At 36.8% G+C, this 27,383-nt stretch overlaps 1 pseudogene; it reads left to right on the top strand.

Annotated features, from left to right (window-relative positions):
- Window positions 1-829: 829 nt before the first annotated feature.
- Window positions 830-8,447, top strand: LOC122213125 (annotated as a pseudogene).
- Window positions 8,448-27,383: the final 18,936 nt, after the last annotated feature.

The raw sequence follows: 27,383 nt of genomic DNA, 5'->3' as shown, positions 1-27,383 counted from the left end.
CCTAGGGCTACTATAACAAAACTATAAAAAAATAACACAAAATAGGTGGCCCAAAGAAAACTACAGAAATTTATCCTTTCAGAGTTCCAGAGCTAGAAGGCCAAAATCAAGGTGTTGACATGGCCATGCTCTCTCTTCTAGATTTGGCAGACTTTTGTTTTTAATGGACTTTATATTTAGAGCAGTTTTAAGTTCAAAGCAAAACAGAGTGGAAAGTACAGAGATTTTTCTATAAACTTCCTTCCCCCACACATGTATAGCCTCCCCCATTGCCAGCATTCTCCACCAAAGAGGTGCATTTATTACAAGTGATGAATTGTACATCATTATTATCCAAAGCCCATAGTTTACATTAGGGTTCACTTCTGGCATTGGGCAATGAGCATTCTTTGGGTTCAGACAAAGGCACATAACATGTATCTATTGTTATAGTATCAAACAGAATAGTTTCACTGAATTTTTAACACTCTATTTATGCCCCCCTCTTCTCTAACCCCTGGCAACCACTGATCACTGTCTCCATAGTTTTGCCTTACCCAGAATGTCATACAGTTAGTAACACACAGTATGTAGTCTTCTCAGGTTTGTTTCTTTTACCTAGTAATATATTTAATTTTCTTCCATGTCTTTTCATGGCTTGATGGCTCACTTCTCTTTTAGTGAGTAACATTCCATCATCTAGACGTACCTACTTTATCCATTCACTTACAAAGGGATGTCAATGTTGTTACAAGTTTTAGCAATTATGAATAGAAATAGTATAAACATTCAAGTGCAGGTTTTTGTGTGGACATAGGGTTTCAACTTCTTTTGGTAAATACCAAGCAGTATGACTGGTGGATTGTATGGTAACAATATGTTTAGTTTTTAAGAAACAACCAAATTGTTTGGCATAGTAGCTGTGCCATTTTACATTCCCAACAGTGATGAATCCAAGTTCCTGCTACCTCATATCCTTGCCAGTATTTGGTGTTGTCAGTGTTCTGGAGTTTGGCCATTCTACCAGGTATGCGGTGGTATCTCATTGCTGTCTGAACTTGCATTCCTTTAATTATACACAATGTGGAGCATCTTTTCTTATGCTTATTTGTCATCCATATATCTTCTTTGGTGAGGTATCTATTAAGGTCTCTGGCATGTTTTTATATCAGGATGTTTATTTTCTTATTGCTGAGGTTTGTTTTAATGTTTGAAAAAATTTTAATGTTTATTTGAGAAAGGGAGCATTGGGGGAGGGGCAGAGAGAGAGAGAGAGAGAGAGAGAGAGAGAGAGAGAGAGAATCTGAAGCAGGTTCCAGGCTCTAAGCTGTCAACATAGAGCCAGACACAGGGCATGAACTCATGAACGGTGAGATTATAATTTAAGCCAAAGTCGGATGCTCAACCAACTGAGCCATCCAGGTACCCCAGTCTTATTGTTGAATTTTAAGAGTTCTTTGCATACTTTGTATAACAATCATTTATTAGACACATCCTTTGGAAAAATTTTCCCCCAGTCACTGTTCTTTTCATTCTCTTGACAATGTATTTTGCAAAGCAGAAATTTTTAATTTTATTGAATTCCAGTTTACCAATTATTATTTTTTTTTTTTTTGCTTTCCTGGATTATGCTTTCATCCTTGAATTTAAAAAGTCATTGTCAAACTCAAAATCATCTATATTTTCCTGTATGTTAACTTCTAGGATTTTTATGTTGTTGCTGTTGTTGTTTACACTTAGGTCTTGAATCCATTGTGCGTTAATTTTTGTGAAAAGTCCTGCCTTTTCCACTGGATCCTCCTCTTCTGAGCTATATTCATTTATTGTTGTTGTTGTTGTTGTTATTGTTTTTCCTGAAAATCCACCTGAGCTATTTTAGTCCCTATAATTTCTGGCCATGGTGGTCTGAACACTGATGGTGGTGAGGTTCTGTCACTGTAGGACCAGTCCAAGTCTTCACTGTCAAAGATGACCATTCCTCTGAGATAGATGAGATCACACTAAATCAAGTGCTTCCCCTGGAGGCTTTCAGGGTCACGGAGATCATTGCTGTATCTGTTGCTGGAGCATTATGAAAGGAAAATCATTTCTGAAAGAGTTCATGTTGAAATACATGTACAATCAGGTATTAGTTCATTGGATTGGACATTATAATGAACCACTGACTGGTTTTTCACAGAGAGGTCTAACGAGAGAGCAAAATAATTGAGATATGGAGTCGTCGTTTTCCTTTTCAATAAGCCTGATGGTAAAACGGTTGCAGTGTTATTGATAGTTGCTCAGGGAACCTTTGACAGTCAATTTGAAAGATTCATCCACAGTATTTGCCCTCAGCAAAATGATCAGCTTCATACAGGTATATAACCAATTCTAAAATGTCTAAGAGAATGATCTTCAGAATCTCCAGCTTTTTGATGAGTATGGCTGGGAAATATTCCTGACGGGGGAATATTCCTGAAGCCATTTCAAGGCCTGATATTTCTTTGAGAACTAAAGTTCCCCGCATGAATTTGGGGAAGCTGATGGTGGCACCAAATTTTTGGAAAACTTCCTCAAGTTTTCAGAGAACCAACATGAATAACTACAGAATGTTTGAAAACACATCTACTCTGTTTGAAAACATACTGTTTTCTGCTACCTCATCTTGGTTTAATAGCTACCAATCCATACTTTGATAGAAAATTTAAAGAAATAGATGATGAATTCATCAAAACTTGAAAACACAGTTTTCTTGTATGCCTTAGTCCTGAGAGCCTAGATTTTAAAGAAATCAAAGGATGGAAAGATCCAACATGGTGGAGAAGTAGGGAGACCCAAAGTTCCCTTGTCCCCCAAACACAGCAGTGTTGAGGCCAAAGGACTTTGAATTCCAACAGTCCAGGCTTCCGAGGGACAAAGACATCTCAAGGGACCCACGGGGACAACCTGGTGGGCCACAGGTACGTGATTTTGAACTGGGAGAGATAAAATGGGCTGCATAGACACAGAGGGGAGAGATCCCCTTCTACAGAGAGACAAAGGGAATAGAAAGAGAGGCTGAGGAAGGGCAGGATTGTGTCTGCACAAGAGAAAAACCTCCTACCGGACAGAGAAAGATCCAATCTCTAACTGTGGGGCTTCCTCCAGGTTGGGGCCAGCTGCCCAGTTCACACACCTGGGGAAGAGATAAGCCAGCCCCGAGCTCAGTAACCAGTTCAGAGGCACAGTCTGCAGTGGGAAAAAGCGATCCCCTTCCTGGAGTGCTGTGGGAAGAAGGTATATATCTGTTCAAAGGATAAAGACTGCCTGCTCCTGCCAGCCAGATGCAAAATATCAGCCTTGTGGAGTGGCACTCCCCAGTACTGGGGCACACAGAATGGGATACTCTAAGACACTGGGGTTTAAACCCCACCCGATTGCCAGCGAGGTGCGAGAGTGGGTGGAGCAGGACAAACCACGCATGCAGCACTGTGAAATGGGATGGCTTTTCCCTGAAACCAGAAACCTGCAGTGGGATTCTTTAAGACATTGGGGTTCAATTCTTTAAGACATTGGGGGAGTCAGCAAAGTGGGACAAACTGCCTCATTTGTGGCCATAGCACTGTGAAGACAGCCTAAACAGAGTGGTTTGGGACACGTGGTCCATGGAAGGGAGACTGGGGTGTCGCCATTTTTCTCCCCATCACCAACAAGGTGGGGCCTCAGGGCACCAGACAGGGAGCCCCCAGTGGAGGTGGAACCTGCCTACACCAAACCACACCCCTCCACGCCTGGTAAGAATGTGTTAATTGCAGGGGAAAGATCATCCAGACAGAAAATCAATAAAGAAACAGTGACCCTGAATGATACACTGGACCAGATGGACTTGATAGATATATTCAGAACTTTTTATCCTAAAACAACCAAATACACATTCTTCTCGAGTGCACATGGAACCTTCTCCAAGATAGATCACATACTAGGTCACAAAACAGCCCTCAATAAATATAAAAGAATTGAGACCATACCATGCACATTTTCAGATCACAATGCTATGAAACTTGAAATCAACCAGAGCAAAGTTTATAAAACCTCCAAATGGATGGAGGTTGAAGAACATCCTACTGAAGAATGAATGGGTCAACGAGAAATTGAAGAATAAATTAAAAAATATATGGAAACAAATGAAAATGAAAACACAACAGTCCAAACCCTTTGGGATGCAGCAAAGCAGTCCTAAGACAAAAATACATTGTAATCCAGGCCTATCTCAAGAAGCAAGAAAACTCCCAAATACAAAATCTAACAGCACACCTGAAGGAACTAGAAGCAGAGCAACACAGAAACCCCAAGGATAGCAGCAGAAGAAAAATAATGAAGATCAGAGCAGAAATAAACAATACAGAATACAAAAAAAAAGAGAGAAGGAAGGAAGGAAGGAAGGAAGGAAAGAAAGAAAGAAGAAAAACCAGAACAGATCAATGAAATTAAGAGCTGGTTCGTGAAAAAAATAAACAAATTGATAAACCACTTGCCAGAGTTTTCAAAAAGAAAATAGAGAAGGCCCAACTGATAAAAATCACGAATGAAAATGGATTTACCACAATCAATCCCTCAGAGAATACTATGAAAAATTATATGCCAACAAAGTGGCCAACCTGGAAGAAATGGACAAATTGCTAGACACCCACACACTACCAAAACTCAAATAAGAAGAAATAGAAAATTTGAACAGACCCATAACTAGTCAAGAAATTCAATCAGTTATCAGAAATCTCCCAACAAATAAGAGTACTGGCCCAGATGGCTAACCTGGGGAATTCTACCAGACATTTAAAGCAGATTTAATACCTACCCTTCTCAAGTTATTCCAAAAATATAAATGGAAGAAAAAATGCTGGACTCATTCTATGAAGCCAGCATTACCTTGATTCCAAACCAGACAGAGACCCCACAAAAAAAATGAGAATTACAGTATCCCTCATGAACATGGATGCAAAATTTCTCAACAAGATACCAGCAAATAACATTCAAAAGCATAGAAAAAGAATTATTCACCATGATCAAGTGGGATTCATTCTGGGCTACAGGGCTAGTTCAATATTCACAAATCAAGCAATGTGATACATCACATTAGTAAAAGAAACCATAAAAAACATATTATCCTATCAATAGATGCAGAAAAAGCATTTGACAAAACCCAGCATCCTTTCTTGGTAAAAACCCTCAAGAAAGTTGGGACAGAAGGAACATATCTAAACATCATAAAAACCATATATGAAAAGCCCACAGTTAATATCAATATCATCCTCAATGAAGAAAAACTAACAGCTTTCCCCCTGAGATCAGGAACACGACAGGGATGTCTACTCTCACCAGTGTTGTTTAACATAGTGTTGGAATTCCTAGCATTAGCAATTAGACAAAAAAAAAGGAAATAAAAGGCATCAAAACTGGCAAAGAAGTCAAACTTTCACTTTTCACAGATGACATGATACTCTACATGGAAAACCCAAAAGACTCCACCAAAAGCCTGCTAGAACTGATATTTGAATTCAGCAAAATTGCAGGGTGCAAAATCAACATACAGAAATTTGTTGCATTTCTATACACAAATAATGAAACAACAGAAAGAGAAATCAAGAAATTGATGACATTTACAATTACAGCAAGAACCAAAAAATACCTAGGAATAAACTTAACCAAATATGTAAAAGATCTGTATACTGAAAACTATAGAAAATTTATGAAGAAAATTGAAGACACAAAGAAATGGAAAAATATTCCATGCTCATGGATTAGAATAAATATTGTTAAAATGTCGATACTACCCAAAGCAATCTACACATTCAATGCAATCCCAATCAAAATTGCAACAGCATTCTTCTCAAAGCTAGAATAAATGATCCTAAAATTTGTATGGAACCACAAAAGACCCTCAATAGCCAAAGTAATACCGAAAGAAAAAAACCAAAGCGGGAGGCATCACAATCCCAGACTTTAGCCTCTACTACAAAGCTGTAATCATCAAGATAGTATGGTACTGTCAGAAAAAAAGACCCATTGACCAATGGAATAGAATAGAGACTCCAGAATTGGACCCACAAATGTATGGCCAACTAATCTTTGACAAAATAGGAAAGAATATCCAATGGAAAAAAAGACAGTTTCTTTAGCACATGGTTCTGGGAGAACTGGATAGCAACATGCAGAAGAATTAAACTAGACCACTTTCTTACACCATTCACAAAAATAAACTCAAAATGGATGAAAGACCTAAGTGTGAGACAGGAAGCCATCAAAACCCTAGAAGAGAAAGCAAGCAACAACCTCTCTGACCTCAGCTGCAGCAATTTCTTGCTTGACACATATCCAAAAGCAAGGGAATTAAAAGCAAAAATGAACTATTGGGACCTCATCAAGATGAAAATCTTCTGCACTGCAAGGGAAACAATCAACAAAAGTAAAAGGCAACTGACGGAACAGGAAAAGTTATTTGCAAATGACATATGAGATAAAGGGTTAGCATCCAGAATCTATAAAGAACTTCCTAAACTCAACACCTGAAAAACAAATAATCCAGTGAAGAAGTGGGTGGAAGACATAAATAGACACTTTTCCAAAGAAGACATCCAGATGGCCAACAGGCACATGGAAAGATGCTCAATGTCACTCATCATCAGGGAAATACAAATCTAAACCACACTAAGACACCACCTCACAACAGTCAGAGTGGCTACAATGAACAAATCAGGAAACTACAGATGCTGGCAAGAATGTAGAGAAATGGGAACTCTCTTGCACTGTTAGTGGGAATGCAAACTGGTGCAGTTGCTCTGGAAAACCGCGTGGAGCTTCCTCAAAAAATTAAAAAAAAAAAACAGAATTAACCCTATAACCCAGCAACAGCACTACTAGGAATTTATCCAAAGGATACAACAGTGCTAACATATAGGGGCACATGTACCCAATGTTTATAGCAGTGCTTTCAACAATAGCCAAATTATGGAAAGAGCCTAAATGTCCATCAACTGACAAGTGGATAAAGAAGATGCGGTTTATATATATACAATGGAATACTACTTGGCAATGAGAAAGAATATAATCTGGCCATTTGCAGCAACGTGGATGGAACTGGAAGGTATTATGCTGAGTGAAATAACTCAGTCAGAGAAAGAGAGATATCATATATTTTCGCTCATATGTGGATCTTGAGAAATTTAACAAAAGACCATGGGGGAAAGAGAAAGGGGAAAAAAAATGGTTACAAACAGAGATGGAGTGAGGCAAACCATAAGAGACTCTTAAATATGAAGAACAATTTGAGGGTTGATGGGGGGCTGGGGGAGAGGGGAAAATGGGTGATGAGCATTGATGGGGGCAATTGTTGGGATAAACATTTGGAGTTTTATGCAAGCGACAAACCACAGAAATCTACCCCAAAAACCAAGAGCACACTTTACACACTGTATGTTAGCAAATTTGACAATAAATTATATTTTAAAAAAAAAGAAAGAAAAGGTAAATAAAGGCGAAAAAATATTCAAAGGGAATAAAATCACTTTCCAAGGTCTGGCAGACTACTTCAAGGTTCATATAAAAATCTATCAAGGTGGGGGCGCCTGGGTGGCGCAGTCGGTTAAGCGTCCGACTTCAGCCAGGTCACGATCTCGCGGTCCGTGAGTTCGAGCCCCGCGTCAGGCTCTGGGCTGATGGCTCGGAGCCTGGAGCCTGTTTCCGATTCTGTGTCTCCCTCTCTCTCTGCCCCTCCCCCGTTCATGCTCTGTCTCTCTCTGTCCCAAAAATAAATAAAAAAAAAAAAAAAAAAAAAAAAAAAACGTTGAAAAAAAAAAAAAATCTATCAAGGTGAAGAATTACCAAATCCCAAATCCATGTATAGGCCACAGCAGAAACTAACAATTTAGTGTCCATAGCAACTGGTAAAGGCACATACAACACAACAAGATTTGTGGTTACAAGAAACCATTTCTGGTCCCAACTGACTTGCAGACCAAATATCTGGAGTTTAAGGAAGAATTTGTAAAACTATATTGAAGGGTGAAAAAGATGTATGAAGAAGAATGTAGCTACTGTTATTAGCAGCAGTTAAGGAGTAAAACAGATAAACTCTACATCCAGTATATCAAGCATAATAATAGCAAAAATATCTTCCATACAGCTCATACCACACCACCCTGTTTATTGGCATCTTTATCATATGAGCGATTGCTGGTTTAACTAGATTCATTGGTTTGGACATTACAGCTCAACTATGCAATATGATAATGGAATTGACCCTTATCACCCTGTGCTCCAGGGCATATATTTGCTACTCTGGAGAATACCAACAGCTGGGTGCTGTAAGAGATCAGGTAGGTACACCCTTGTGGGACTTGGGCTTTTTACAAGCTTTATAGTATGGCAGCAACTGATAAAAAAATCTGTATCATCAATGTTTTCCTGCTCCAAAGTAAGATTCTACTAAACCACCAGCAAGGGAGAAAATTTAATTCAAATTTTTTAAAATGCAGATGTGTAACCATTTTTCAGTTCAATATTAAGTTTTTATATCTCTATGCAAACATTCAAATTGCTTTTATCAGAACAGAGTAAAACACCAAACACCTCTGAAGACTGCAAAATGTTACAGTTCTTTTACTTCAGTGTTTAATAAGCAGATGTATGTATACATGGTTGTATCATTTTGTTAGTATGTTATTTCCTGATTTTGTGTTCAAATAGGCTGTCATAACTTAAAGTATTTGTCAATCTACAACACTGGTACTTCTGTTCTCAAATTTACTAAATTCTATCACGGGGTTATAATTAAACCATATTTTTAAAGGTTGTGAAAGTTATTAAGTCTGTGTAGAAATTCATGTTTTTGCATATGGGTGATGAGTTGTTTCAGCACCATCCATTGAAAAGAAAATCCTTGCTCTATTGTCTTCTCTCTGTGCCTTGGTGAAAGATGAGTTGACTCTATTTACAGGGGTCTAATTCTGGGTCTCTATTCAGTTCCAGTGACCTATTTATTTTTTATTTTGCCAACATCACACTGTCTTGATTGCTATAACTTGTAGTAGGGAGTGTAGCTGGGAATGATGACATCCATGAACATAGAATATCTATTTATTGAGTTATTCTTTGATAGGTTCCATTAGAGTTGTGTAGTTTTCCTTATATGTATGTATACATATTTTGTTAGATTTATACCTAATTGTTTCATTTTTGTACATTAATGTAAATTATATTGTGATTTTTTTTATATTTCAAATACCACTTGTTCACTGCCACTATATAGGAACACAATTAACTTTTTTATATTAACCTAGCATCTTGCATCTGTGCTATAATCACTTATCAGCCCAAGAAGCTTTTTGTATATTTTTAAGATTTTCTACATAAATGATCATGTTATTTGCAAAGAAAAACAGCTTTATTTTCTTCTTTTAAATTCTGCATACATTTTGCTTGCTTTTCTTGTCTTACTACGTTATCTGGGACTTCTAGTATAATACTGAAAAACAGTGGTGAGAAGGAACATCCATACCTTGTTACTTATGTTATTGGGAAAGTTTCAAGTCTCTCAAAATTTAATATGATACTAGCTGCAAGTTTTTTTTTAATCGATTTTTTCTTTATCAAGTTGAAGAAGTCCTCTTCTATTCCTAGTTTACTGAGAATTTTTAAGCATGAAGGAGTATTGGATTTTGTCAAAGGCTTTTTCTCCATCTAATGATATGATCATGTGATTTTTCTTCTTTAGACTGTGATGTGATGGATTACAATAATTTTCAATTGTTGAAAATTCATTGCACACCTGGGATAAATCCAAATGGTTGATCATGTAGAATTATTTTTATACATTTTTGGATACGATTTACCAGCATTTTATTGCAAATTTTTGCATCTATATACATTAGAGATATTGTAGTTTTCTTGTAATGTCTTTGGTTTAGGTATTTGAGTAATGCTGTTCTTATAAAATGAGTTAGGAAGTATGCCCTCTGATTCTATCCTCTAAAAATATTATAGAAAATTCATATAATGTTTTTTTCTTAAATGTGTGGTAAAATTCACCAGGGAACCTATCCAGGATTGGTGCTTTCTTTTTTGAAAGGTTATTAGTTATTATTTTGTATTTTTAATAGATATAGGGCTATTCACACTATGTATTATTTTTTGTGTAAACTTTAGTGAATTCTATCTTTGAAGGAACTGGTCCTTCTCATAAGTCATTAAACTTGTGGCCATAGAGTTGGTCTCAGTATTCTCTTATTATATTTTTTTAATGTCCATCGAATATGCCGTGCTGCCTTCTCCTTCATCTCTGATACTTACAGCTTCTTTACCTTTTCTTTTTTTCTTAATTTGCCTGGCTAGAGTCTCCTCAAATTTATTAATCTTTTCAAAGAAACAGTGTTTGATATTGTTTTCTTTTTCTATTGATTTCTTGTTTTCAATTTCATTATTTTTTTGCTCTAGTTTTTACTACTTACTTGCTTCTGCCTATTTTGGATTTAATTTGCTCTTTTTTTTTCCACTTTTGTAAGGTGGAAGGAAGTTCAGATTATTTATTTTAGATCTTTCTTGTTTTCTATTAGATACATTCAATGCTACAAATTTCCCTTTAAGCACTGCTTTTACTGTACCCCATAAATTCTGAAAATCTATGTTTTCATTTTCATTTAGTTCAAATTATTTAAAAATTGCTCTTATAATTTCTTCTTTGACCCATGTGTTACTTAGAAGTGTGTTATTTAATCTTCACATATTTGGGGAATTTCCAGTTTTAATTCTGTTTTTTTATTTCTAGTTCAATTTCATTGTGGTCTGAGAGGAGACAGTCTGTGATTTCTATTCTTGCAAATTTGTTAAGATGTGTTCTACATTGGTCAATGTTCCATGTGCTGCTGAACTTTTGGGGTGACACAAACCAACCCATAATCATCCTCTTTGTGTCCACTTCCCCCAAACTGTAACTTTCCCATGTGAAAAATACATTTACCCCATTCCAACATCTTCCAAAGCATTAGCCTTTTCTCTTATTACCTCTAAACCTAAAATTTCACCTAAATATAGTTAACACAGAAAGTCCCAATCTCATCATCTAAAGCATCTAAATTATGTATAAGTGAGATGATGGATATCCTGGGGTAAAAGTCCTCTCCATCTCTGGACATTTAAAACAGAGAAAACAAATGATCAATTTTCAAAATGTAATGGTGGTCTAGACCTAAGAGTCACGTTCATATCCAAAAGGAACAAGTTTTAAGAAAAAAGAAAAAAAAAAAAAGCTTACAGGTCCCAAGCAAGCCTAAAACCTATCACAGCAAATTCCATTAAATTTCAAGGCCTGAGAGTAATCCACTGTGGCTCTGTCTATTGGGCCCTATGAGGACAGTCCCACACACTCAGTCCTCCATGGCACTATCTCCGCCCTCTGAGCTCACAGCAGTATCCACCCCACTGTCTCAACCTTTCAAGGTCTCTCTGGCCTCTGAGCTACTCTGTAAGTCTTTCTTCACTTTTCTTGAAGGTTAACATGTATTTGCAGCTGAGGAGCTCTGTGTGGAATATTCCAGAAGTCCAGCATCTTCCTTCTTTCTTTTCCATCTCTGTCCTCTTCAGTCCAAATGGAAGCATTTCTGCTGACCGTTGACTGGATCCCTGTCACGTACCCAATCCTTCTAGCAAAAGTGTAACCAGGAACACTTTTGTAGTTTTTCTCCAGAGCACACATTTGGATTTTTAAAATATGGATAGGCTGTCAACTTTCTAAATCATCAAGCTCCCTGCCACTTTATAACAAGGATCATGTTTACATCATTGTCTGAAATCATGTTTTTCATTTCATTTTGAGATCATACGAGTAGTACCTTTAATTCATATTTTTACCAACAGTTTCTTCAAGGCAAACTTAACTTTTTCTAGTGTGCACGTCAAAAACTCTTCTACTCTCTACCCATTACCCAATTCCAAAGCCACTTTCAATTTTTTTTTTTTTTTTTTTTTTTTTTTTTTTTTTGTTACAGCAGTGTGCCATTTTCCAGTACCAAAATCTTTATTAGTCCCTAGGGCTGTTACAATAAACTACGACATATTAGATGGCTTAAAACAACAGAAATTTATTCTCTCATCCCCCTGGGAGTTAGAAATCCCAAATCAAGAAGTTGGGAAGGCCACATCCTCTTGCCTAGCTTCTGCTGCTCGCAGTCCTTGCTGTTTTTTGGTTTACGGCTACATAATTTCAATTTTTTTCCTCTGTTGTCATGTGGCAAACATTCCTTTGTATGTCTGGGTCTTCACACAGCAATCTCCTGTCTGTGTGCTTGTATCTATGTCTTTTCTTCGTTTTATAAGGTCACCACTTATATTGTGTTAGAGACCACCCTAAAGACTTTGTCTTAATTTGATTATTATTATATTCACGGGTACTAAGGCTAGGACTTCAATATGTTCTTTGGTGGGGACACAATGCAAGCCAGAACATATGCATTTTATATTTTATTCTGGGAAATTAAATAAAAGAATGAAAGTTTCCAAGATTATTTTATTCAAAAATGTTTAAAAAACTATGTAAGACTGAATAAGAAAATATTAATTATATGAGAAAATAAAAATTCAGCCATTTTGCTTATTAATAAAAATGCAAAAATCAACAGTATTAGCCAAATCAATCCAACAGCACACCTACACAATTTGCAATAGCATCTCAGGTATAGCACTGGGTTCTTAAGCTTAAGAGTTCCAGGGTAGCTTCTTTAGAGATTGTAGCTAAATTTTTGAAGTATTTGAATATCATTCTGGTGTCATTCCTGGAACCCCATCTTACACTTTTTTTCTGTATCCATTCAATGATTTTCTTGAAAGCACATAACTACTTGTACTAAACCATTTCTCTTTTAAATACATAAATGAGGTATGCCTGGCTGGGTCAGTTGATAGAGCACGTGACTCTTAATCTCAAGATTGTGATTCCAAGCCCTCAAGTGGATGTGAAGCCTACTTAAAAAAATAAAAAAATTAATAAAATACATAAATGTATTTCCATTTCCTGCATTAGAATCTGATTGAAACCACTCGATAACGATGACTTTGTTAGATGGTGAGGGCAGAGGAATCTCATGGATTCCTCTTGTATACAAATAGGGTCATTCTGGAGAGGCATTCCTCAATCCCTAGTCAAATTCAGTATATAAACATCACATTCCAACTACATCAGGTCCTGAGTTTATAAGCTAAATACATGCTCACACAAGTCTACAAGACAATGTTGGCAGAAATTTGATGCAATGATACTGGTGATGGTGTAAAACTACAATCAAAATGAGAATCTATTACTGAGGAAGTGATAAGAGGAGATACATGCTTATATTAGAGAATTGCACAACATTAAGAAGAAATGAACTGAGTATGTCTATACCAATATAGATGTCTCATGGAAACATACTGTTAAGTCCAAAAGTAAGAAATGGAATATGATCAACAGTACATTTATGCACATGTAAAACCAGAAAACAAATGTTATGAAACATGTATTCAAAAAACAGGTATCTATCAAATGCATTAAAAACTTTGCTTTCCTTTATTAGGGTAGAGATAAGAGAAAGTGAGTTATAAGGATAAAACCGAATGAAGTGATAGTTTTATTTATCTATCACATAGAAGTAAGCTTACATGTACTCAGTAGTACATTAATTTCACCCCTCTATGCCTGCAATCAAATGAACAGAATTCAACATACCTAACACAGAGCAGTTACACACTAACACTTAGTTGTAGTATATATTATGAATGTCTCCACAGAATTGATGGCACTCTCCCCCACTGTATAAGCTCTGTGAAAGAAGATTCAAAATGAAGTAAGCATTGCTAAGAGAGTCACTCAAAATAGAGCCAAAAGGACATCAAGGAAGTAGGGCATACATACAACTCCTGTTTCAATTCTCAGAACACCATGAACTTTTGACTTTTGTCAACTCTAACTTGTCAGTTGCCACTCTACCACCTCCAAGAACACATCCTCCTACTCAGCACTGAGATAACGTAATACCTTTTAGCCAAACAGCAAACCATGTATTAGTCAGTTTAAACTCTTCCAGCAACAATCATAATTCTTTCAAAAACAATTTATGTAACCTGGTGGGTTTTGCTTTTATAAACCTGCACTAGCAGCTCACGATTCTGAGTACATGTTCAATTTTGGTCTACTCTGGGTCTTTCAGGTTACATTCCCTCAAGCTTTTGGTTGCTTTACAGCATTTTCTTGATTGACAAATCCTTGTAGTTAGATAGAATTGACCATCACCCAGTAGAATGCCAGGGTATAACTAGCTAATTCCAAACAGGATATTCTGATTCACCTTTGCCATGACGATAACTTCAGCTAATCCAAGTCTGAATGTCCTACCCTTGGCTACAAGGATAGCTTCATGGCTGATCCAACGTGCAACAAAGTCAGGATTTACACTGGGTCACAGATCTCCCAAAACTGCCACTGACTTTTTGCAAACATGAGGGATATCTACAAGTAAATATGGTACACTTGAGGACAAACGTAGAGCCCTGGACTTCAAGTTTCCATCAGCCAATAAACCTTCTTCAATGTTTAAGCCATTGAGAGTTGAACTGCACAGGACAGAGGACATCTGCATTCACCCAGAAAATATGTGTTGCTTGATATCTAATTACTTATCTTCCCCTCTTGCTGTCTACTTGTGTATGCGCACACACAAATGTACCGACATATGCGCATGCATGCGCTTTATCGGCAGTAGTGAGACTGCATAGTACAGAGAGTACCAGCCATGACGTCTAAAGAAATGGCCCCAACATGCACCTACATTCCTATTTGTCTTGCAATTGTGAGGCAAGTACTATTAGATTCTCCAAGTCCTCTTTGGAAAACAAAGAGTAATACCTATTATGACAGGACTATTTTGAAGTTTAAACGGAATTTTGTAAGTGAATGCATTTTTTAAAACTCTTTATATTAGTTATTATTATTACTTTGTATATGGTGCATCTATAACAGCATTAAAAAAGTAAAATCTCCAATCTCCTTCAGTTTATCCTGTACTCTACTCAACTTCCTGCAGCACAACAGAAGGACAAAATGTCACTTTCAACTTTGAATTCCCTATCTTTTGTCAGTGTGTTTCACAACCTTAACTTCATTTAAACATAGTTCAGTGGTAAATGTCTCTATATATCTACACTTTCAAGTTGCTTAAAGATATAACATAATTGGGTGTACCTTTAACCCAATGGTTTCAAGTCCTAAAGGAATGGCATGCACACAACATCTTCCAGTATTAAACAGCCTGGGATCAAATAAAATGCAATGAACATGTCTGCTCCTACTGAACTGGAAATGTTGTTAGTGAGATACTGGACACAGATGACACTGCTACCTCAAGAAACATAATGAGGGAGTTTTATCAAGCCAGACCTTTTATAATGTTTGAACTCCATAAAAACCTGCAGGCGTGACAGATTAAATGTAATGCTTACCTCTGATTCCGAGCTGCAGTTTGTATCGTCTAATTCCTGTAAATAAGAACAGATGTGCCGTTAGAAGTTTTGATTTGTGTTTTTATTTTTCAAAACCCATCTAGCATAGTGAGGTTTTTCCATTTGGGGGATGGTGGAGTAGCTTTGTTTTCTCGCTCAAGCATGTCAGAAATGGGAAAGCACGTCTCAACTCTATCCTATTAAAAGAGAAGCTTGCAACAGTTTACAGAGATAGCTGTGGGCTTTAAAGATGGATGAAAAGAGACTGATCCATCCAAACCTATCTTCAAATATTTAGAGCAGGAGAAAAACATTACTTTAGCAAGTTTAGAAACATAACAATTATGAGTTTCAACTTGCATTCACGTTATAGCAGCAGCTACTTGAGAAGTCAATAATCACCTAGAGCAAACCAACAGGGTAAAGATAATGCACAGCAACCCATCTCTAGGCAAGCTTGCTACTCCTATAAATCACACACCCTCCACTTGAAGGATACATGTTGTTATTTTTTAACAGAGCGATTTCTTTAGCAAAACCTAGAAGTCTCAGCTTTGGCACATATAAAAAAAGATAATTTACAAGTTTGGCATTTTCATTTCTGCTGATGACAGTTTCAGGAGAGCCTCAAAAAACTAATTAAACAGTTCACAGATACACAATTAAATGTGTTCACATGATGATGATATGGGAAGGATGATGATAATATCACTTACTTACACTGAACATCTTCCTCAAAAAACCCAGAATAATGCAGTAAAGATTGCATAGGGTCATAGAATAACATAGGCTCTATTAGGATTACACTTATATAGCTACATGTAATAAAATATTATGTGGGGGTCTTTAAAGTGTTCTTTTTCTGAATGATCATGTTTATATACAAACTATAATCTACATATCAATATTATAAGAAAATGAATCTTCAGCTCTCTTCATGTGATGCCACAAATGAAAAGCAAAACTATACAACTTACGTGTCTTTCCCCACTATGAAATGAATCACTTTTTAACATTACATCTTTTTAACTTTTTTGAATGTTTATTTATTGAGAGAGCGAGAGAGTGAGAGAGAGCACAAGCAAAGGATGGGCAGAGGGTAAGAGGGAGAATAACAATCTTAAGCAGGTTCCGTGCTCAGCACAGAGCCCTAAGCAGGGCTTGAACTCATGAACCATGAGATCAAAACCTGAGCTGAAGTCAACAGTCAGATGCTTAACCGTTTGAGCCACCCAGGTGCCCCTAACATTACATTTAAACATAAAAAATTTTTTTCATGTTTATTTTTGACAGAAAGAGACACAGCACGATTGGGGGAAGGGCAGAGAGAGAAGGAGGCACAGAATCTGAAGCATGCCCAGGCTCCGAGCTGTCAGCACAGAGCCCCACTGGGGGCTCAAACCCACACACCGTGAGATCACAACTTGAGCCAAAGTTGGACGGGGGCCGAAGTTGGACGCTTAACCGCCTGAGCCACCGAGATACCCCAAACATCACATTTTTAAAAGTCAAATCACCAGGGGTTTTTTTGGCACTATGCAAACACAACTCTTGTCCACATATATATATATTATATTGAAAATTACATATTTTAACAATACTAAGCAACCAAGAATATAGGTAAAATAGAGCCAGAAAGGAAAAATCCATTTTGTGGTATTATTATTTCTGTTTGTGATTGTGGATTGTGAAGACTGTAAAGCAAATCATTCAGATCATCAATATTATATTTGGTTTTATTGTATTAATACCTAGTATCTTTGGGTAGCAGGTACTATAGAAAGGCATACAGTGCCATCATTTCAGATGATTAATTGGATGATTCATGCCATCTGTACATGAAATATGAGTCATATTTCTGCCATGTTTGAAGCCCTCATTTCATGCAAAGTGAAACAATTACTAAATATTCCAGAAATGTTGCTAAATAAATTTAAACGTATATCCAGAAATATAAATATATAATGAAGAGCTGCTTATACACAGTAGCATGACAGACAAGAGCATGGGCTTTGGCATTAAAATGATCGTAATCTGACACCACTTATCATGTATGTGATTTTTGGCAAATATTCTAAGTGCATAATTGTCAGTTTACCAATCTGCTACACTAGCATCATCTCCTATATAGGGTTGGCAGAGGAAATGAAATAAGACAATAATACATTTAAGGTGCTTTGCCCTATAGACACTAAGAAACGCTAGCTATAATTCAGAAAAATTCCTATTATTGGTAAGTCAGCTCTCAATCATCCGCTCGTAATCCTACTAAAGTATTATATTTCAGAACTATTAATAATCTATAATCCATGTAAGCATGGACTTCAACACAGAAAAGGTTTGTCTTGGAATGGGGACAGTTATGGGATCAAATTTTTAAAAAAGGAACAAAAAAAGGCCTCATTAAGTACTTGCAAAGTCACCAGTTTTTGTTTAGATCCAGAAAACAGCAATTGCATGGGGTCAATGAAATAAGATTTTCCTTCAGAGGAACACATAACGGATTCCTCTTTGGTCTGTTATTCTAAAACTGGCGGTGCCCATATCAGGCCAGAAGTGACATATCAATGTTTCATACTTACTTTTAACCTTTCCTGAAAAATACATATTAGGCCCATCTGCTCATGACGCTAATAGACAAACAAGGTGCTGCTTCCTGCCTACTCTCTGTGAGTTCACAATCTGAAGAACCCCAACTCAACACAAGGGGCTCCTGGATGGCTCAGCTGGTTGAGCGTCTGACTCTTGATTTTGACTCTGGTCATGATCTCACCAATCATGAGATCGACCCCTGTGTCGGGCTCTGTGCTGACAGCATAGGGCCTGCTTGGGATTCTCTCTCTCCTTCTCTCTCTCTTCCCTCCACCCCCCCAAAAAAAGCATATACTCTTCAGAAAAACTGGGAAAGACAGAGCAAGGAAGATGCATTTTAGGATTTAAAGCAATTATCATTGGAAGCAACACCAAAATAACAAAAAGATCAGAAAACATTATATTTAACTTTCTAAGTAGACTATATAGTCATATGGATCAAAACCTCAAAATATAACAAAGGTACACACAGAAAAATGTTACCCTATCCTTGTTCTCCTTCTGCAATTTCTACCCTGCTTAAGAAAAACTACTATCGGTGTCCAATATTTAATTCCTGAGTTCCTTTAGATAAAGACACACAAATATGAACATATATCCTTATTTCTCCCTTCTGTGCACAAAATGTAATCTAATATCTATTGAATGGTTTCTATGTATTATGCAATTTGTCAGTAGTTTTAACTCCACCAACTCATTTCATCTTTACAGCAACCCAATGAGGCAATCTAAAATTTTACATAATCATGGAGTAAAATCTACTTGCATCAAAACCATACATGAATATCTAACTCTGTGTGAGATTACCTACTATGTCTAGCCACTAAGTACTAAAGTCCAACATGCATGGAATAAAATACACTGCCCTCTGCCCCCACATCTTACTAAATGGACAAGTGTATTCAGACTAAGGCCATTACGTTACAGCAGAAACATTATTGAAATTATCTTTAAAATATGCAAGAGATGTGTGCATGTAAGACCTATCTATCCTTCAGTTAGAGCCTAGTCTCTCAATAAGCATTTATTTCTCTGTGTTATGTGCGATACTCAATGATTGAGAAAGAGGAACCTATTAACCTGAAGAGGAAATGGAGATTGGATAGGGAAGCCTGATCTCTGCCTTCAGGCACACATTATAAGCAATGATCAGTAAAATTAAAGCTTACTCTATGCAAGAGAAATGATCATCAGCTTAAAGCGGTGTCTTACCATGTGTGGGGTGAAAATGAAAACGACTATTAGAATAGTATGAAAATAGTTCCATGGATCAAAAAAAAAAAAAAAAAAAGAAGAAAGAAAGAAAAGAAAAAAGAAGGTATCATCATGAAAAACTACACTGCAGCAATTTGCAAAAAGTTGCATTTTTAGTTAGGTTACAAACATTTCACAAAAATCATAATTAAATTTTCATCTTGAGATTACACACATAACACATTTTTCTCTACCCAAGACAGGCAGAATATTCCATCAAGATTCCTCCCAATTTCTCCCCTCAGGGCAAATTTGTGACAAGGAGACTGAAGACTGTATGGAATGCTCTCGTGTTTCTAGTTTGAGTTGATGGAGAATTGAATGTATTAACACTGTGTACACCCTCATGCTTTCAAAATTAGCCACTTTTATTTATGGTGTTATATTGCTTGAAGCAGTTTACATTTTTCAATAAATAATTAAAACATAACTCTTCCACAACTTATTCTGCTTCTGGGGGAAAATAATACTCAAAAACAAATGACACATATATTTTACCTTGGAGTCACGGGGCGGGGGAAGTAAATACAAGTTAAGGAAAACTAGGGCTTTGCCATCTTTAAAAAAGACAAAAAGTGTCATTTGCCCTAGTAATCCAATTTTCCTTTTTAAATGAACATTCTAAAATGTGTACTATGTGGTCTAGGATACCTGCTAAATGTATATCCATTTGCCATTTCATTAATCCCTTGAAATCTAACTTGAACACTATCATTCTCAACTCTTGTAGCTTTGTTGAGATATAACTGACATACAATAAAGTGCACATATTTAAAGTGTATAATTCAATGACTTTTGACATGTCATATACCTATGAAAACACCACAATTAATATAATGAACACATCCATCACCCCAACAGTCTTTTGTGCCCTGTTATAATCTATCTTCCTCTCTACAGGCAATCGTTGATCTGCCTTCAGTCAACAGAGATTAGCTAACTTTATAGAATACTTCATAAATGGCATCATAAAGTAAACGTTTTTATAGTCTGGAGTATTTCAGCACTATTATTATTTTTTTTTAATTAAAGGATTTTATTTTTTTCCCAATATATGAAATTTATTGTCAAATTGGTTTCCATACAACACCCAGTTCAGCACTATTATTTTGAGACTGATCCATGCTGTTTCATGGTTCCAAGGTTGGTTAGTTCATTCCTTTTCATGGCAGGGTAATATTCCATTGTGTGGATATACCTCAGTTTGTTTTGCCTTTCACCTGTGAATAGCTATTTCAGCTGTCTTTTCCTTTGAAGGTAACTGGAAGCCAATGTTTTACAAAGTCTAACAGTCTTTTCCAGTTCTCCTATTCCTAGACTATAGTATTTGATGCTGTTAACCCCTCGCTGGAGCAGTGAGATTTCCCTTTCTCAGGTTTCAGTTCCCCCATGCTAGGGCTGTTCTGTTTCTTTCATTTCTGACCATCCCCCTATGCTCTTCCACACATGTATTATTTTTCTCACTTCCAAAGGAAGGCCATCCTTTTCACTGCCTTCAGTTCTCACTCTGACCTCCCTCTCTGTAAAGAATCAAGTACTCCTACTATCTCACTCATTGAGTCATGTGGAACATTCCTTGAATCTGAACTTTGAGACTCAGACTTTTTAGTTTCAAACCAACATCTTATTTTCTCCCTAAAAATAGTCTTGATTTTTAAAAAATTGTTTATTTAGTTTTGAGAGAGAAAGAGAGAGAGAGAGCGTGAGCAAGCAGGGGAGGGGCAGAGAGAGAGGGAGACACAGAATCCAAAGCAGGCTCCAGGCTCTGAGCTGTCAGCACAGAGCCCAAGGCAGGGCTCAAATTCACAAACCATGGAATTTCAGCTGAGCCGAAATTGGATGCTTAACCGACTCAGCCACCCAAGAGCCCCAGAATGGTCTTTAATTCACATCAGTCAACTGAAATTTCATTTGCTGAGGTAACTGATGGTGTTCTCGTTTGCAAATGGATTTACTCATTCCTCATCATTTTAGGACTTTATTCCATCTGTAGATACTGAATTGCCCAAAGAATAGATCGTTTTAGTTTACTATCATTGTGACCAATTCAACCAAACTTACTACCTTCAATTCATAGTTGCTTCTTTAACTAAAATTTTTCAGGTTTTTTTTTTTTTTTTGGGGGGGGGGGCGGAATTACATCATGTTTGAAGTATCCCAAGCTCAGCATTTCAATTGATCTTGGGGGAGAGGGGACACTGTGTGATGGGCTTTGAGGAGGGCACTTGGGATGGATGTTGTATGTAAGTCAATTTAACAAAAAGTTATATTCATAAAAAAATTAATTAACCTTGACTCTACCCATTTCTTTATCTTCTATGACCAATCTCAGGTCATATTTTCTTTTGAAATTTGACTCAGAATAATTCCTTTTCCCCAATATTTATATGCCCCATTCTTTCATGATTTGTTGATCCCCTCTTTCATGTTCCTTTCTGTTCTTCCCTGCTTACTACTAACTAACCAAACTCTCTGAACAAAACTTTATCTTGCATTCTCTGACTCACAACAACTCTTTAGTACTGCTCAATTACTTTCTTTATAAAACAAAACAGAACAAAAAACAAAAAATCCAACTGCCATTGTCTTTGTTAAGACTAGTTCTCTTGCTCTAAATATAAACAGTATTGGCTCTACAGTCAGACTCTCCAGGCTAGAATACTGACACTACTAATTGCTGCTTATGTCACTTTGGTTTGATACTGTGTCTTCATTTTCATACACAAAGTGGAGTCATGGAGATGAGAGATCATTTGTAAAAGGTTCTGGCATATATTAAGTGATCAAATGGTACCTATCATTAAGTAAATCTTGTTTTCACAGACAAGCACAAATTTCAAAAATTGAAGTGACTTAAGCCTAAAGGTAGTCTAGGGCAATGGCTCCCGACTATCTGGATTATCTGGATTAAAATGGGTTAATCCATTAAACTATCTGGATTATAGACTATCTGGATTAAAAAATGTGGCTTTCCCATTCTCTAGCTATGTAGCTAGGGAAAATTCTTCAGCTGTTCATGCCTCAGTTTCCCTATTTGTAAAATTGAGATGATGTAACTATTCACGTCATAGGCTTTCTCATCCTTTTTTCCCCCACAATACTATTTATTGAAGAGACTCTCCTTTTCCCATTGCAGACTCTTGGCTTTTTTGATGTAAATTAATTAACCATATATCTGTGGGTTTATTTCTGGGCCTTCTATTCCGTTCCATTGACCTATGGAACAGATGATTTGGCCATGGCCATGCGGTTCCATAAAAATTTTTCTTCTGTGGTTCCATAAAAATTTTAGATATGTTTGCTCTATTTCTGTGAAAAATACCACTAAAATGTAGATAGGGATTGCCTTAAAACTGTAGATTGCTCCTGGCAGAATGAACATTTTAACAATATTAATTCTTCCAATTCATGAGCATGGAATATCTTTCCATTTACTTCTGTATTCTTCAATTTACTGCATCAGTGTTGTTTTTTTCTTCTAGTTTTCAGTGTACAGGACTTTCATCTCCTTGGTTAAATTTATCCCTAGGTATTTCATTCTCAGAAGGATTTTCTGAAGGAAAAAATAAGATTATCCATGGAGGTACCGAGAAAAGTATCTAGCACAATCCTCATTTGTTATTACAATTTTATGTTTCATGAAATTCAGCTCTATGGTAGTTTCTGGACTTATGTTTTTGTGGGATGTACTCGTCTTTAAATTGTATTCATCTTTTATTTAAGTTAAATTGATTTTTCTCTTTGCCCTTCAATATGAAAGATATATAAAAACAGAATTTTTGCTTACTATGAATTCAGCCCTGAGTTGGGAGGATCAGTACCGTAACGCACAGTTCTGGTCCCCGTATGGATTCCCGTGGATGGTTTAGAGTAAACATTTGGTAAATGTTCATCTTTATATGGTGGTGTCCTAGTTATGTAATAGTGTTCTTCAACTTCTCCCACACCTGTTCCTAGTAATCTTCTAGAACAGGTTCAGCAAATGAGTCAAATCTGGCCAAATCTGGCCCACTTCCTGACCTCATAAAGTTTCAATGGAAGGCATCTATGACCACTAATTTGGATACTGTCAATGGCTACATTCTCTCTGTAAAGGCAGAGTAGAGTAGTTGTGGCAGAGACCACCTGGCTTACCAAGACCAGAATATGTACCACCAGACCCTTTAGGGAAAAATTTTGTTACCGCTACTTCTAAAAAACTAATTTCCTCCCTAGTGACAGAGGGATGTTCTACCAACAAACGCTGCCATATATGGAATGTCATTAGCTGAAATTTTATTATGTTGATAGCTGACCCTACTATGGTCATATATACTCCAATACTAAGTGCATTTATACTTGCTTCAAATCAGCCAAGTAATTCTTTGTCACTAGCCATCTGATTTTAAAGATTAGAAAAAAAAAATCAAGAAAACAATTTGTCTGGGACCACGTAGTAAAATAAATGGTTGAATGAAAATGTTTTACTGGCAGCTCTCATGTGCAGAAACAACCTTAGAGTGAGCTATACCAGCTATCAGCATTTATACTAAATTATTTTTAATGACTCATAAAGTCAAATGGATAGTAAAGCAAATCAGAATTATTAGGCTGGTATTCATGTCCCACCAAGATATTTTTAACCACATCTCTCAATTCTCCCCAACTCAATGCATTCTCCCACTGTCTCAGACTCTTCCTTGAACATTAAAGCAATCTGTCATTTTCATATCTTCACTGAAGTCACTTCTCTGCTTGAAATTCCCTTCCATCTAACACCATTTTTATCCCTGAAACACTCTATTTATAAAATTCCCACTCAAATGTCATTCACTCCATGATATTTTTCTATCACTTCAGCCAGTTTTATTTTCAATCTACTTACTTCTATTTTATGTTGTAGGAATTAGTGTACATGTTTCTCTTCGATGATTACACTGTAAATTCCTTGGGGGCAAAAATCCTATGTTTAGGCATCAATGGGATTCAAACACTAGGAGATTAATTCCAGAGTCCATGCCTATAATCCTCCCAATAACCCTGAGACTGGAAAATAAATAAATAAGAGAGGCTGACCAGTTTCCAGATTAGACATAAGAAACATCTAAAAAATAAAAACTTTGAGGTAGGGACCAGTATTGGAGGGAATCACAAAACAGCTTCCATATTGTTAGAAATCTTCCTAAAACTATCCAGATACCATTGTAGAGAAGCTAAATAAGACATCTGCTCACTGTTTAACAACTGACACATCAGTAAATATGACTGTTAGGTTCCATCTAGTGAGATTTCAACAACTTTATGTAAAATGATAAATTTCTCTATGAACATGGGTTTAGTATTAGCCAAGTAATTTGAAAAATACAGCTGGAATAAAATAGCAATATAAAAACCTGTTCCTAAAAAAAAAAAAAGAAGAAAAGAAATATTCAGAGCTTCTTCCATGTCTTCCCTCTTCTAGGCCAATATTTTTAAACATAGCTCAAAAATGAGAATATATAGGTTTATGTGTGGGATAGGATATACATATATACCTATGAGATATTATCAACACATACTCATTCCAATATTCCCTACTGCATAATTTCTATCAGCATATAAATTTGCTATAATATCTGTGATATGAAAGCAAAGATAAAAATCTTCCTTCACTCCACACATCATTCCATAGTATACATATATGTGTATATCCCGTAATACACATTCATTAAAAGTAATTACTTAGGGGCGCCTGGGTGGCCCAGTTGGTTAAGTGTCTGACTTCGGCTCAGGTCATGGTCTCACATTCCTGGGTTTGAGCCCCACGTCGGGCTCTGTTCTGAAAATCCGGAACCTGGAGCCTGCTTCGGATTCTGCGTCTCCCTCTCTCCTTGCCCCTCCCCCACTTGTGTGCACGTGCACTCACTCTCTCTCTCTCTCTCTCTCTCTCTCTCAAAAATAAACATTAAAAAAAGTAATTACTTAAAATTAAGCTACGTGAGAAAATCAGTATCATGCATTATGCTACCATACTAATAACTACAGTTAATATTTTGTTAGATATATACAGAGTTCCCTGTTTCAGTAACACTGGCCCCTCCCAAAGCTTCCACACAAACCTAGGCAGGAATAAGAAAGGAGAGCCCAGAGCATCATGGTCTCCTAGTAACATCATCCTCTTTCTTCTGTAACACACGTTTGCCATTCTACCACAATCTGGCTCAAGACCAGAGTACATACAATCATGTCTCACATGTCTTTTTATGCCAGTGACTGCAAAAAGACTTTACCAATAGGGCTCTTTTCTCTGTAGGGCACTAGAGATCTCCGACTGACTCCATCTCCTATTTCCCTTGAACCCTAAAGCTCTTCTGCTTTTGCTCAGCCCCTGTGGACTTCATGGGTCCAGTAAATTAATTCATATATTCAGCCTTTTTTTCTGAGCATCCCCTTAACATGTAGCAGTATTTGAGTCCTAGATCTTCTCTTCCATGGTTTCCCCACTGACCCTTTTCAAATTGTGACAGTTTTTTTCCCCATGCCCTTGGCAACTCTGGGACTGAAGGTAGGATATATCCTCTTGGCGCTTTAAAGCCTCTTTCAGACCATGATTTCTCTCTGCTCTGTAAAATGCCTGGATTTGTAGCTCATGTCATAAGATTCTACCATCTGCCTTCTGTCTATGATCTAGGCAGTGATACCCTTTTGGTTTCCTTCTTTCACATCCCTGAAGATTTTAGCACATGGACCACTGTTACTCTTTCCAACCAAACTTCAGTCATAATCCTTGGAAATTTTAATAATAATCTGAACTGTCTTTCCAGAATTCTTGCTTCTCAGTTCCTTGACCCTCTGAGCTTCAATAATCTTGTCATCCACACTATCTCAAGCCATCTCCTCTCATGTTCACAATCTAGAGGTTTCCATCTCTAATAACTATGTATCCTCTATAATCTTAACTTCAATCATCTCATCTTCCAGCCATCAATTCTTTATCCATCCAGCAGCAATGGTCTTTCAACCCCACAGGATTTATTATATATTGATCTTAGTGTTTTTACTGTTACAAGGTAAAAACAATACAATCTCTCATTTGCATAAACCCTCGACTCCTTTATCAATACCTCTTTCTCTGTTCTAACTCCTTTCCTCATCCTCAGCTGACAGCCTTTCTTTCTATTCAGTTCTACCATGATTACAGATCATCTGTCTGAATTCAAAATAAAGACCACCTTCTTGCTTCTGCAAAGGAGCCCATCTCCTTTCATGCTCTCCCAATCATTGTTTCTTCTATCCTGAGTTTCCTTAATTTTTCCTCCCTATTGCCTTATCACCATCAGCATAAAAGCATGGTATATTATCTATCATGCAAAAGCAAAACTAAAAACCTTCCTTCACCCCACATACCTGGCTATCCATTGTTCCCAGTTTCTCCTCCTTCACAGAAAATCTTTTCTTACTCTTTCTACATCCTCTTTTTCCACCATTTTAAAACACCACAATTAGTGTTTCATTTTTACCACACCACCAAATGCTCATACACACACCAACACCGTGTGGCCAAATCAAGTTGTCAATTTTAGCCCTCTTACTTGCCTATAATCTTTGAGAGTTTATCAAACTCCCCACTCAAATACCCACTCTTGTGGTATTTGGGTGCCACTCACTCAGTTCTCTTTCAGTCTCACAATTGCTCCTTTTCTTTATTATTTGCTGGTAAACAATACCTCACGTCAGCAAGCTCTACATGTAGGAGTACTTCAGGATTCAGTTCTTGGATGCCTTCTTTATCTGTCTATATACCCTCTAGATGATCATCCAGAGTCATTACTTTAAAAAAACTTCAATGCCATCTATTCACTGATGACTCCAGAATGTATAGTTTTAGTCACTGTCATACATTCAATTGCCTGACATATGCTTTTGATGCAAAATAAGTCTTAAAATGCCCCCAAATAAATTTCTAATTTTCTCATGATCCTATTCTTTCCTCAACCTTGTCCATGCACCCTTACACTTGGTCAGGTTAGAGACTTAGACTCAATGTTGCCTCCTTTCTTTCTCCCACTCACAGTATCCATTTTAATGATTCTGCCTTTAGGAGTGCCTGGGTGGCTCAAATC

Source organism: Panthera leo, chromosome A2 (assembly GCF_018350215.1).
Source record: "Panthera leo isolate Ple1 chromosome A2, P.leo_Ple1_pat1.1, whole genome shotgun sequence".
In the NCBI taxonomy this organism is placed as follows: domain Eukaryota; kingdom Metazoa; phylum Chordata; class Mammalia; order Carnivora; family Felidae; genus Panthera; species Panthera leo.
This window is presented reverse-complemented; position numbering and strand designations above follow the sequence as displayed.